Genomic DNA, 14,792 nt, shown 5'->3' with positions numbered 1-14,792 from the left:
ATTGAAGATGGAACCTTGTTTTTTTCACCAGTTTTGCTGTATACTGTGTAAGTTGCTGATACCGTCTCTCTTAACAGGAATGATGGTGAGATTATCTAGCAGGGGTTAGGGTGAGCATTCTGTATGCATCTGTATATAGTTTTAGCATTTCTCAAGAAAGCGGCAGGGTAGTAAGGCACAGTGTCCTTCAGGGTATAGGACAGCTCATCACCCTTCCTGATTGCCCAGAGAGTGTCATGTTGTTCCTAGGACCTTTGCAGCTTTTGGCAGGCCCCTCATAGATGATAAGTGTCAGGACTTCAGTTCTCTTTGGTTTTGCAGGCACCTTGCAGGCTGCCTGCCTTTGGACTTGGATGACTGTTTGAGGGAGCCAGTGCAGTAGCGAGGAAGAGCACAGGGATGGTGATTTCTCACAAGTGCAATGGTAGCTTTCTGTCTTTCGGTATCTTAGGTGCCACAAGTGATGACAACTGCAGTGGCTGATGCCAGAATCTGTGCAGAGCAGGGGAGCAGAAAGCCACGTTGCTTTTGAGGAGGAGGGTGTTGTGGAAGAGGTCTGTGTCAACTGACATGATGCTTACTTCTGGCACTGTTTTTTTTGCAGATGAAGAGGATCCTGGCAACTGCAGGTGTATGCCTGTTAGCTGATGTGGTTTTTGTTGAGCGTGGATTCAGATCCCCAGCCCTCTGGAAGCAAAGTTGAGGGACCAGAGACTGCTGCCCTACAGTGTATAATTTTGACTTCTGTTGGAAAGAGACTTTCCAAAATGGAAATCTTTCTCATTTGAAGAAGTTGCATTTTTATGAATTTCCTATCAGAGTGCTTCTCAAGAGATGATGTTCTTGGCAGTATAAGTCATCAGCAACAAGACTCTCTACTCTTTAAAAAAAAAAAAAAAAAAAACAAGAAAAAAATTAATTTCCTTCTGAAGACCCAAGCACAGTATGTCTTCCTTAAGTTAATGGCATCGTTGGCCTTTGGGTTCTCAGTTGTAACAGTTGAGATACCATGAAAACATGTTCAGTACAACCAGAAGCATTAGCACATCTGCCAGTCCCTTTTGGGACCCTGAGGTATTGTAGCACTGGGGATTTGATTCCCCTCCCTGCCCCCCCCGCCCAAAGTAAAACTATATGGGGGATCTCTTATCTTGCTGATTTTTCTATCATAAATGAAACTTTAAAAACAAAAGTTAAAATTGTATAACTTACAAATTGTCTTGCATTGCTTAAACTGTAACTGCCAAATAGCTATAGCCTGTAATTTATTAGGTGTACTTAAGCAGTTCGGTATTTGTTCTACATCTTTAGGAAGAGAGGCAAACGAATATTACGAGGCTTTTCCCAGATGTTTTGATGGTGTGCTTGTGCCCCCCAGCGCAGGTTTGCCTGCTGGTCGTTAAGCACAGTGATGGTACGGGGCCAGCCCTGTGTCGGGAGGCTCCTGGCACTGTCTCCAGTGGGTGCCCTGCAGGTGGGGCACCAAGGGCTGCCTGGTGGGGAGAGCGTGGGGCCAAGGAGGAGGAGGTTTGTGCCCTGGGGAGTTGGTCCCAGTGTAGGAGCGGAGGGGGAACAGCAGAGCCTGAGCAAGAGACATGGCACCATCCCCTGGCACACTTCCCCTCTGTGGGGCAGCCGGTGCAGATTATCTGGTGTGGGACAGTTATGCAGCGTGGATTATCTGTTGCAGGTTATCCCAGGTGAGTTGCCACCTGGGTGGCCACCCTGGTGTAGGGCAACTCCACATGGGGTTTTTTCCACATGGGTTTTTTCCGTGTGCCCATGGCTCTGCCCCCACTTGCCTGCTGCTGGGGGACCAGCACAGAGCTGGCTCTGAAGTCTCAGGCTACACCTCTGCTGCTGGACGTACCTGCTCCAGGGATTCCAGCCTCACTCACTGCTCCAGCCTTCCCACCCGAGCTGCTCAGACCCCCTTGCCCACGGAAGCACACTGGTGGTGTCCCTGCTGCTAACAGTGGGCATGCGGTCTCCTTTGGATGTTGCGTGTGTGTGTGTTTTGCCAATTTGGTGTCTGAAATGAGGGGAAGACAGTGTTAACTGGTGAGCTGAATGGGATTTTTATAGCAAAATGCTGTGGGCTGGTGATGTTTCAGTGCGATGCTGTTGGAGGGCTCTGTGCGGCATGGGGAGCCGAACCTGGTGCCCGCTCATCCACACTGGGTATGGGGCAGCCCCCTGCAGAACTGTATCTGGGTTTTGTTTCGGAGCAAGGTGATCACTGCACCCCAGTCGGGAGTCTGGGAGTGGGCTGAGATTTAAGCAGCCATGTGCAAGGTGGGGACCGTAGCCTAGCACTGAAGCGGGGAGCCAAATTATGCGGTGGTATACGCACGGCATGACAAGCAGAGGGAGCTGGTCCCAGCCCTTAGCTGTGGGGGGTCTCCAGAAAACTGCCTTTCACTACTCCCGGAATATTTCCTCCTAGAACCTGACTGCTAGAGCCTGGGAGAGGCTTTTAAAAACAAAGCAGCATATTAGAAAGAAGGATCTCTAGATGACAGGGTTTCAGACCGCTCACGGTAAGGCACTTCTCTAATACCGCATGGTCAATATATTGCTGCCTGTTGCAGCCTGTTGGCTTTGCATTGAAATGACCAACATTGATAACTTTGTCCTCTTCTTGCTTTTCACTGTTCCCATCATGGCTCTGAATGCTGCCATGAGCAGCACTGCTACCTGGTCCCCCTTTGGCTTCGATTCTCCCCTTCCTGAGGGTCCTCCTCAAGGATGGGGGCTGCAGTGCAATAGTGGCACTCATGCAGTGGGGTATTGAGCTTAGCTAGCCTTGTACATTAAATGCCACCTGAGCCTTGAGTGCAGATTTTAAAGGCCTTTTCTGGATTATGAATCAAGGACTGACTTGAACGCTGACTAGTTAAAGACATATGCAATTCTCACCTGGGGCAGCAGCTGTTCCTGAGGTAAGGTAAACTGCACTAGCAAGACATGGCAGCTGGGGGGGGAACCACCCAAACCCAGAGGTCTGAATATTTGGGTCAAAAGTTTTAGCAAATAAACCTGGGTAAAGATCTATTCAAGTCGGGGATCTCAGCATCACAGAAATCCAAATCCTGCCTAAAATCTGTAGCAAGAGCCTTTCTGCATGAGGAAGGCCCTGTTGGACATGGTGCCATTTGGGAATTGCAGCGGATCTAGGTACCGGACAAAGTGGCTGTGCCAGGACTCCTTGACGGGGATGTCTGAGCTTGTCATCAGGAGCAAATGGTACCTGGCAAGGCAGGAGGCACAGCACCCGCTTGCCCCCTCCAGCACCCACATGCCCCCCACCCCCCAGCTGGTCATGGGTGGCAGAGGCAAGGCAGAGGACCCTCCATGGGAGCTGACACTGCTCAGCAGGCTCCAGCCCACCTGGTGCTTTTTAAATAATAGCTCTGAATAAGGAAAACCACTGCACTTTCCACCTGGAGGGAAAATGGTGTATAGATACACTGGAAAGGGTGAATCTTTGCAGAGTTCACAAATCTGGGAGGGTTTACATTTCCCTCAGTTGTTTCTTGCCGGCTCACCCAGTGCAAGTGCATCCAGGGGAGACAAGAGCATTGAATATGCAGGAGTGCAGCCATCTGCCTGGATGAAACTACCCACCCTGCTGTACGTGCTGTACAGCCTTGGAGGTTTTTCATTTAAAAGGCAGAATTCCACTGAGAATGAGAATTAGTCAGGAATCAACCAGGATGCCATGTTTCAATGAACATGGACTTGTTCCTATGGTAATGTGGAATTTGTTTTTTTGCAGGAAAGGCATTTTCTGTAATTAGCCCAGCTGACATTAGTGTAACATCTAAGATTAAATTATAGCCGAAACCAAGACAAGGGATATTTGAGATGGTTGATACTTTCTCTCCTGTTTGTGCAAATGCTTCTTTCTCAAGCCACTTGAGGCCAGACAAATAATCACTGTACACTAGAGAATCCCTGAGAAGAGAAGAGGTAGCATACCAGCAGCTTGCTTTCTGGATTTCTAAAAAAATCATTGGAGCAGGTCCTCAGCTGGCACAATCTAGCAGAGCTTCTTGCCTCATCTCCTTTCATCCTCTTTTGAGCTCTGCTAATTATACCAGCTAATGAAACAGCTTTTGCATTTGGCAAACAAACTTACTCACTCTTGACTTGTAGAATGTTTGTCATTAATGCAAATGAAAGATAGCTGTAGCCTCTGGGGTAGAAATGGTAATCCCACCAGTTTGTAGAGACAGGGTTATAAATAGAAGAGACAGACAGAGGCATGAAAAAAGAATTTTAGTAAGCCAAGTTGCCCAGATATTTGTAAGCAACCTCAAGGGTTCTGCACAGAGAGTTTCCTCTGCAACCCGGAGCACTGGCTGCAGCTCTCTTGGACATAAGCAAGCGGGAGCTGGCCCCAGCATCACTACAGGTATGGATGTGGCAGCATGGGCTACAATACAGGCATGGGTCAGCAGCTAAAGCCACATCTGCTGTGATGAGTGTCTCAGCGAGCTAGCTTCCACACAAGCTGCAATCACAGCTTTTGAGGCAAGTGAAAACATAGCAGCCTTTCACTGAATTCCAGTGGCATTTGCTTTATTCATGCACGAGGAAGTAGGACTGCTGCATTAAACATTGCTAAAAGAGTTTCTGACCACTTCTTCCAATGGCATTCATTGTTCAGTATAACTTTGTTCAAATTATTTGAGACCCTTGTTCTGTAAACATTTGGCATCTGTTTAACATTAAATCTGCACAAAGTGCAAGGATTATTTATATGCATAAGCCTAAGCATCTATTTTATTTCAAGTTGAACAGAAACAGTTTTAAGCATGTTAATTATGCAGCGCTTTTGAGTTGAAGCCTACAGTTCTGTTGGAGGCCACTAACAGAGAGAAAAAGAGGCTGAAAGAGAGGACGAAATGCCTGCCAGCCATGTAAAACTCCTACAAGCACCTGGTAACCACCCCTCTTCCTTGCAGGTTGTCCTCCTTCAGCGCGAGCGTATGCATAGGTTGGCAGAAGCACAGATAGCTGCATCACATAAAATAAATGCTCTTTTTTTAAGAAGATGATAAGGTAGAATATATACTTGTTATGGGCAAATCACTAGTAGTCAATAATTTATTTGCTAAATTTCGCCTCTTCTTCTGGTGATCACTTGTCTGCAAACAGTTTCTTTACTGTGTTTGTTAATTACTTCTGTTTGTATGCTTTGATAATCCTCCCACTGAAACCAAAGGAAAGATTTCCATTGTTTTAATAATGAAATGGTTTGGACCCATGCTCGTGAACCTATTTGGAATATTTACCCAATTCAGCTGCTAGGCACGGGTTAAAAAAAAAACAACTGTCAGAAGAAATTGAAAAGTTGTTTAAGTGAAATTAAATTAATAGATGAATGTCAATGCAGTCTCAATTCTTGTGTGCCCATCTGGTAGACTCATTTAAACAAAACTAAAGAAGAGGAGATAGATTGTCATTAAAGAATGCCTGCACACAAACAAGGAGCAGCTAAGGTTTTTCAGGCAGCTGTAGACATGGCATTCCTTGCTTCTTGGGTCATTTATGTCTGAAACCGTATCTTTCCCATGCCATCCTCCTCACAGAAATGCCGGTGTTTTGACTTCGGCTGGACTCGATGATCTTAAGAGTCTTTTCCAAACTAAATAAGTCTACGATTCTGACTTTTAGTGGCAAAATGCCTGGCACTACTTCTGCTGGGCTCCATTTTAGCAGAACCTCCTTCCCACAAAGCCAAGGTAAGGAGGTTTGGTTTCCAGCCCTGTGGCACCAAATGCCACAACATGAGCTGTAACCCTGTGCCCCCAGCAGACGCTACTTTGCCTGCACGTGCCATGTGAGCACGCCTTGGTCCAGAGAGCAATCCCCATGAAAATGGTTGTTGAGAGGTCTGGTCAGGTCAGCCAGCCAGGAGGACTTCGGTGAAGGCTGAGGTAACCACACGAAGCAGAGCAGAGCATTTGGGAAGCACCGTGGCTTCATTCAGGTCAATGGTTTTATGGTGAGAGCATGCTGGGAGCTAGGGGTTTGTGGGATTGCAGCCTTGGGAAGGTATGGCACCCAGCCTGCCTCCTCCAGATGTTAGTTATATTAGTCTACTTATTCTAAGATTCTCTCATTTGGTCATTTTTCTTGCTTTTTTTTTAATCAGCCTGCCTCAGGAGGAGTGTCTCAGTTATTGCCACAATGGTAGCATCTGCTTCCAAATCCTGATTCTCCATCTTCTCTTTCCAGTACTGTGCCTATATGGACACTAATGATCTGACATGATGAGAGTGGGTGTCAGTAAGACATTGCTGCTCCTCTCCATTAAACAGCTTCAGCTTCTAGAGCGAATGAATATTTTCCTTTAAGTGTTCATGGATACAGAGATAGCACTGTGTTACTCTACAATGTGATTTTGTCAGAACAGTGAGTGTAAGAATACGATGGCATGATTCCCCGTTCCTCATCTCTTGGTGAGACTGAGTTGATGTAATTCAGCCATGTAGAGCTGTAGCCTTTGCTGCTTCACCAGACACCTTTCAACACTGCAACTAGTCAGCAATAAAATCGCAGAATATAAGTGCTGCATATGAAAGTCTTTGCAAAATTTACATTTACAGCCTCAAGAACAAGTTCCCTGTGCTCTGGCATGGCATCATAAAACCTAAGCCTAGCTTTGGGACTGACAACTTGGTGAAATGCAAGGTGGGTAAATGAATTAAGCCCTGAAGTTTGTCAAACCTGGGTGCTGTTGACTGCCTGAAGCACACAGTGCCCAGAGGTACGGGACCTCTGCCAGTGTGATGCCTGGACATCAATGTTCACACCCTGGGAACTGCTAGAAGAAAGACTAACTGACATGAACTTTGATGATGGGCACCATGAGAGAAGCAACCTGGCTGACCAGGCTCAAGACCATTTCAGCTGCTAAAGCTCACAGTCAGCACAAAGAAGCACTAGTCCTGAAAGCTTCGTCTTGGCAAGCAGCAGTCCAATAAAAGGTGTGTTAGTGTCAGCTTGGCGACTCTTACCGTGGGTTCTTCCAAATTAAACACGCCTGTGGCTGCTGCTAGAACAGGAAAAAATGCCTTATCCCTTTGCACTGAGCCCCCCACCATGGAAGATCACTGAACTGGAAAGGCACGTCGAGTTTCAAAGCTGCAGTTCTTGCGTGGCTTTTGTGTGTCCACATTGCAGCTGGTGGTAACATCGAGGCACGGCACTGGAAAAAGCCTCAAGCGGAGATAGAGGTTGGGGCTCTGCACAAAACCCTGACCTATGCCACTTTGCCAAAATAAACAGATTTTCATCACAGATCCAAGGGATAGAGGGCATCTGAGTTGCATAGACACAGGCCTGTAGGGTTTGGGGATTATTCCGTGCGGGGCCCGGACAATAGAACACCAATATGATGATTAAAAGTCACCACTTTATTGAGCTTAGCTGATCATTTTTATACAATTCTCTAAGTTGTTTAGAAGCTTTGATTGCTGCTGCATGCAAGCATTTGGTGTCCACACGCACAAGCATAAGCGGTGATTGGTTACATTGATACTGTCCACGCGTATAAACATAAGATAAAGTTAGTTATACTCACTCTGTACACGCGCATACACACAGGACACAATTGGCTATGTTAGTTAGAGCATGCAAAACTTGTCTCAGTCCAATTGGTCAAGATAAGCCCCTGAATTGAGGTTGTTTGTGCCTAGTTCCCTTTATCATGGAACGTGCACCTGTGTTTTTCTAATTGGGATCTTTCTTATTCTATCTTCTTGTTTAGTCTGTTCAAAGCCTTCTAAAGGCATCTGGAACAGTCTTGTGACCATGAGCTACTTTCAGGCCCGATAACTAAGTTCCATGTAATTGAACCCTACACAGGCCCTGCAGCACAGCCTGGCTACATGATGGATAGTTTAGAACTTCTAGACCCTCCTTTTCACCCTCGTCCCCTTAACTCCTACAGCAGGAGCTACAGCACTGCCAGAAATTAGGAGTGTTGAGGACACAGGGGGGGCTGCCCTTACTCGCTGCTCCTCTTTGCCTGGTGACACCACGGCCAGCAGCTCAGAGCGGCAATTGCAGGGAAGCTCCTGTGCTGCTGGCCCAGGGACAGGGGCCAGGATGGGGACGGGGACAGGGAGCTCTGGTCCCGTGGAGGAAAGGGCTCTCACCAGGCTTGGCACTTGCAGACATGGTGAGAGGATCAGGCGTGCTTCGTGAAAATGAAAGCCTCACAGGATTCATCTCCCAACTCTAATAAATGTCTGCTGGACCCATATAAACTCCGCTGATTTAGAGATTTGTCCAAGCTCATTTTCCTTAATGCTTCCCCTGCTCCCCCACCAGGGAGCAAGAGACAGCCCGTTCCCGATAGGCACCTCCAAGAAACTCACGTTCCTGGAAACTCAGGAGTGAGAAGACAACTCTATTTTTTTTACAGCAGTAGAGCATATTCCTTCTCTAAGGTCCTTCTGTTAAAAGAGCAGGCTATTGTTATGTCTCTATTTGGCAAGGAAAAAACCTAAGATTGATCAATGGCTTGGGGTTACTTTTTCCTTAATGACTGCAACTTCTTTGCTCTCTCAATGTTTTTTTAGGGATATTGTTTACTCCAGCTTCAGCCCTGCTCAGAACACTTGGAATTCAAATAAACTGCATTGCATTGCATTTTCTGGCAGGCACCCAGTGCAATGAATTTCAAACTAGTGTTTGATTTTGTCAGCTACAAGGCAGAGAGGCATCTCACTAGTCAAGACTAATTCTTCCAGTTGCTACACAGCATGACCCCATGAATTTGCTGCCAGTCACTTCGCTGAGGTCATGTTATCCCTCAGTAACAGTACCCCAAAAACATGGTAAAGTGCAGATGGTGATCTGCAGAGTTAGGAAACTTTGAACCTGTGGTATTTAGAACCTGGAATTAACTGTGGGTGTATCTAATGACATTTGGAAGAAAGATAAAAGATTTTCAACCTTTAGGGTGATTCACAGAGACTTAAAATATTTTGAGTTATTTGTGGTTGCAGATCTTAACAGATAATTGAAAATGCGTTGACCAGACATGACTTTTCGATAGTTAGACAAGAAGAACAAATCAACTTTTTTGAAGTCGAGATCTTCCCAAAAATACAATTCCCCCTTCCCCCCAAAATTGATGTTATATATATTTTCAAGCCACAGTTTCCCAAACTGCTTTACAACATGCTACATGATGAACATGAAGACAAAGTATCTCTCAGACTTATTAAACACTCTGACCCAGGCACAGCGCAGGGTATTTAACACCAGCTTTGGAGGGGGATCCTGGCCAAGCCTCCTCCCTCCCACTCATTTTACACACACAAATTCGCCAGAGCCTCCCTAGTTCCTCGCACGCTTCAAGCAAGTCTCCTGCAGCACTGAGATGTTTGCGCTTCCCCTTCCTCTTCGGAAAGAGCCCTCCCGCCAAGCAGCCCGATTGCCGAAATCTTCATGTCAGCCTGGAGACTGGAAACAATACTGCTGTTGCACAAGCCGACCCCCAAAACATTGAAGGGTTGTGCCTGCTTTCTTCATCAATGACCTTCCTGTCACCAGGGCCATGAGGAAGGCCAGATCCGCCCCCCCCCAAGTCCTGGCTGTCACCCTACAAGAGCCGAGTATTTCTGCTACAGTGCTCAGCGTCAGGCGCTGCTCATATTTGGCTCTTACGACTCATCACATGAAGAAGGTTTTCCTGAACGTGCAGTTCCCATCCCCATTGGACCTGTAGGGTCAGACGGATTGCCTCCAAGTGGCATGGCATTGCCCGTCTGATATCACGGGGGAGGCAGCTCGGAGGGCAGCGTGCCCCCCAGGCACAGCTGGCACTGCTGGATGGGGCTGGAGGACGCTGCCGACACACTCCAGCTTTGCCCACAACCTGGGAAGAAGGGGGTTACTTCGCTGAACGTGAGACCCCGAGCTATGAGGGACACAGCTCTGCTGCTGCTGCTTTAGGAGAAAGATTTTTTCCAGTGCGTGATAGCTCTGCATACTTGAAGCACCAGTTTGGAAACACAGCACAGGGCCACCCTGGCAAAGCTCTTCTGCAGTATTTGTGTCATTCAGGGTGGTTTATCCTTCAGCTCTGTATTGATGAAATTCTTTCTCTGCTTCAGGGACAAGGCACTTTTCTTTGAGACACCTGGCCTGGGAGTGTGGATTATGGATTGTTGGGATCTGGGTGCCACAAAGGGAGCTGGAGCTCAGCCCGGCAGAGAGGAGCCAGCGATGGCTTCAGCGTGCTGTGGCTGCAGGAGGAACCTCTGGGTCTCAGGGACCTGAGATTCCCTCCCTTTCTGTTAGGAATTGCAAGCAACCTGGAGTCCAAGTAGCATTTTCAAAAGGTCTTCTCCAACTGCACCCACCTCCTCTCCAGCACCGGTGCTTTGTCCTCACACAGTTTTCCTTTGCCTAGTCACATTTCCTCCCTTTCTACCTTTCATCCCTCATCCTCAGATAGCATCTTGCCATTTCTCCAAACTTATGGTCCTCTAACTTCTTCCTTTTCTCTCCCATGCCTTTCTTAGCAACCAGGTCTAGTCCTCTATTCCGGGGAGAGGGAAGTGGAGGGAAGCTGCTGGGCTTTTCTTCTCATTATTGCTAAATCCAGCACCTCCCTGCTCTTACTTGCCCTCTTCCCATCATCACTGCTTCATCCAACTCTTCTTCCTGCCCCATCCCAGCATTGCTGTTGCATGATAGTTCTTTGATGACCTCCCTTGGACTTTTGCAGTCCCTTACATCTTTACCTTCACACCACACCCTCACCAACTCTCACCTCCACACAGATGCCTATTTGATTACCTGGCATCTTTGCTCTTTTCCCTTGATTTGCCCCACAGCTGTGGTTTCAAACTCACTGAGATAGATCTTGCCTTTGCCATGGACTGCTTCCTCATTGGTCTGCTTGACTGCGATGATGGTATCTGCTTTAGTACTGCTCTCTGCATCTGACAGGTCAATACCAGCTTCCACTAAGTCCCCTCAGTCCCTTTCCTGGGTATCATCTTTCCGCTTGCTCCCTCCTCTGGATACAACTGTTTCTGTCTCCGTTTTCTTCATCTTCTGCCATCTCTCTAAAATCTGTCATTTCTTCTCACATCATTTCACAGCCTTCCTGCTTTCCAGTTTTGTCTGCTCTTGCACCTGCTCCCTTCAGAGTACCACACTCTGAATCATTTTCTTAACTCTCTGGTTTTGCCCTCTTGCTTCCTAGCACTCACTGGCTCCACCTCATCAAATACTAGCTTCTCTTTTTACCTTTCAGACCTTCCCTAGGTGACCATTCTCAGACTCTATCATCCTTCAGCCTTTGACATCGCCTTGCTTTCTCCTTTCTCCTTCTCTCCTTGCTTTTTCTGCGCGTGACAAACTGCTGAGAAGGGCTGGTCTCTGCTCAAGCATCATCTCTTTAACAAGGCACTCAGATCTCTCATTTCTGACCCTGTCTAAGCAGAATGACTACTCTTCCTTCTGTCCTTCCTTCCTCTAGACCCAGCTTGGAGAATGGAGTTGTACCATGGCCTGTCCATATTGGGACACTCGGAAAAATTCACCTGAATTCATGAAAACTGTGAAGAGAAACTGCCCTAATAACATCAACCGAATCATCTTCACATTGAATGAGAACATCCATGCAGACAGACAGAGATGAGAATTAACTAATCCCCTTCACATTTATCCTTCCAAGTAATCTAGATTACCTCCGCAGGCACCCACCTTTGAAAAACTCTCACCACATCATCGCCATTTCTCAGCAGTCTCTGCTGCCTGGCTGTTGTACGTCTCCTTTTTCTGCCGGTAGACACTTCTTGGTAGGGTTCATCTCGTTTCTCCTGCTGTGTAGCAGCCAGAAGAACAAGACCTCAACCTCCGCTGGGCTGTGGCAGCACCAGAACTAACAAGGTCTGTAGCTGCTGTGCCTCAGAGTCAGGGCTGCACTGGGTGGCAGTGCCCCATCCAAACAGTACTGCGAGGGGAACTGGCATCAATTTTCTGGCAGGAGAAGAGGCTGCCTGAAGGGAAACCGCTGCTGCAAGTAAGATGCAGAACTCAATATTTCCTCATACTTTGGATACTTGGCATAGAGGTTATGAAAATAAAGGACAATCAACTCTTTTCTAGGGAAGTGGGTACAAAGATAATTTTGAAGCAAATTCTTTTCAGAAACCAATTCTCCCCATGAGAATGCTGGCATTTAAATGCATTTTAAGAGCTAAGAAAAATGCTTAATTTGTTCTCTGCTGCCAGACAGGAACACTGCCTTTCAGATTTGTCTGAAGAACTTCCTGAGCGAGTGGGTTTGCCATGTTAACATCACTCAGTTGTGGTTAACTTCTGCTAAGTGCCAATATTGCTATGAGTCTATTGATTGCTTTTCAGGATGCAAAAGAGAGGAGTGTTTTGAATAGGCAGTGTGACTTACCTTCACTGGTAATAAACCGTGCACTAACTGAAATGGAGGTAAGACTGTTGTTTTGAAATAAAATATGCAGAAAATGATTTCCCATTTCATTTTCATGAGAGGACACTGAGCCATTCATTCTGATTCAATAGGTTGGTTTTTTTGGCAACCACTCTTAGGTTTTGCTCTCTTGAGCAAATGGCCGATGAATGGTGTAAAACTGAAAGAACTGGATCTTCGCTAATCATTATTGCCAGCACCCAGATGGCTAACCAAAGGAATCTGTTGCATTCAATACTGAAGAGATTTCCAATGGGTCCATTTGAGCAAAACAATTTTCAAAGTGTCTCTAAATTGAGGGGGTGGGAAATTAGCTATAGGACAAACAGGAGCTAAGAAAACTCCCCACCAGCACTGCTCAAAGTCTCTAAGAGGGCTATCAAATGTAGAGGTACCACCTCTAGTTCAGTGAATCCATCAGCTGGAAATCACTGCTGGTCAGACAAGTACTGTAGGGGACAATCACTATACATTTGCTCTATTCTTATCCTCTTCCCTAGGCATCAGCCTTTGGCCATTGCCAAAGACAGGACACTGATCGAGGTGAAACTTTGGTGTGAGCCAAACCAGATGTTTCTGTGGCTGTGATGTGAATTGCCACTATGGAGAGCAGCTGTTCTGGTCACCCAATTTCAGCAGAGAGTTTACACATGGGGGAGGTGTCAGCATCTCGTCCCACCCACATCCTCCAGGAAAAGGATCTAAATGACCTTGCATCAAAGATATCTGCATCCTTCTGAGTCAAACACCCCTGGCATTGTGCAGGGAAGGCAGCTATCCGTCCTCCCAAACTGCAGCTGAGGAAAGCTGCGGGACATGCTACGGTTTTAGCCAAGTGCTGTTCAGTATGAAGTCTTAGTCCTGAGCCCATCCATAAAGCAGCTAGCCAAAGCTAGCCAGCTTCCTGCTACCTACCTAAACAGGACCTAGCGTGACCCAGAGTGGACTTAAGCAAGACTGTATATCTAAGCAGAAAGCACTGAGAAAGCTCCTCCTGGTGCAGCCCATTGCTGTGCAGCATCCTAGTAACATGGCAGACACCCTCATGCACCCCTGTTGCTCTACCATGGCCTCACAGAGAATTCATCTGAGTTCAATAGCTGAGACACTTGACCCTGCGGCACTGTGGGGTTTGGGTCCGTGCTATCCAAAAGGCTTCCTGCTACTGCAGCTTTGACAAGTTAACACCTTGGTACAGAAGCACTCTCCACGGCAAGGCAGCAGTGGTTTGGGTGCCAGAGAGAGCTTTCTTGGGAGCTTGTGTGAGACCAAGATTGCCAAGAGGGGCACAGAGCACAGCGTCATGACCCACCACGCAGGAATCAAGCTGACCAGCTTCTGGCCCGCAGGTGTGCAGGGACTGCGCTCAGTGCCTGCTGGGACTGGGGCACAAACGTGAGGCGAACGCTCCTCTCTCTCCATTCATTAGTTTCCCATAAATTTGAAGAAAGTCACTAGCTGGAGATGCTACAATGATTCTCACTCTTGGTACAAGGATTCTGGACTTTGATGTGTCTTAGGGTGATGATATTTTGGCTTAATTAGATTGTGCTGGGATCAGGCAGGCTGGGACCATTTAAGACTCCAGAGTTTGAGGTTTTATGGCCTGGGGAGCTGTCATGCTGATCCAGAAGGATTTCCTCTGCAAAACAGGGAGGAGAGAAGACACATTCCAAGCCCTCAAATCCAAAGGACTTCGCAAAAATTATCTTCCAATTCTGGTGCACTTACAAGACATTAAGCCCCACCTTCTGGTGAATGGCTAAATTGCAGGCAGAGAACACTCTAGGTCAAGTAAAAACGGTGATAAGTTTTCAAGACAGCAGTATTCAAGTAGGAAAATGCCTTAAGTACACTTGAAATATTTTAGGAGAATGCACTGGTCTTCATCAAAGTGTCAACAAAATGGTTTTAAAAGGCATCATAGTGTTTTATTTCAAGCGTTTGGGGTTTTTTTTAATGTTGGATTCCATTTTCTTCACTTGGTGTAAACTGTCATACTATAAAATAAACTTTATGTTTCAACTATCCATAACCAAAACAGTTTGGAATACCTTGTTGCACAAAACCTTTCAGTATGTTGTTTTTTCATTTCGTTGAAGTGAACAAAGATACATGTTGAAATGTTAAAGTTTCTCTAAGGACAGGGGATGCTTCCCAGGCAACACCTCAAAGCCCTGAAGTTTTCTGTTGCTCATGACCAGCCACTTCTTCTCTTTTCTGCACACTGGAATAGGTGCAGGGACCAGCAGATATTGCTGGTGTGGGGTTGCCCAGCTCGTCGGCAAAGTCTGCGTCACTGACG

This window comes from Accipiter gentilis, chromosome 5, assembly GCF_929443795.1.
Source record: "Accipiter gentilis chromosome 5, bAccGen1.1, whole genome shotgun sequence".
NCBI lineage: Eukaryota > Metazoa > Chordata > Aves > Accipitriformes > Accipitridae > Astur > Astur gentilis.
This window is presented reverse-complemented; position numbering follows the sequence as displayed.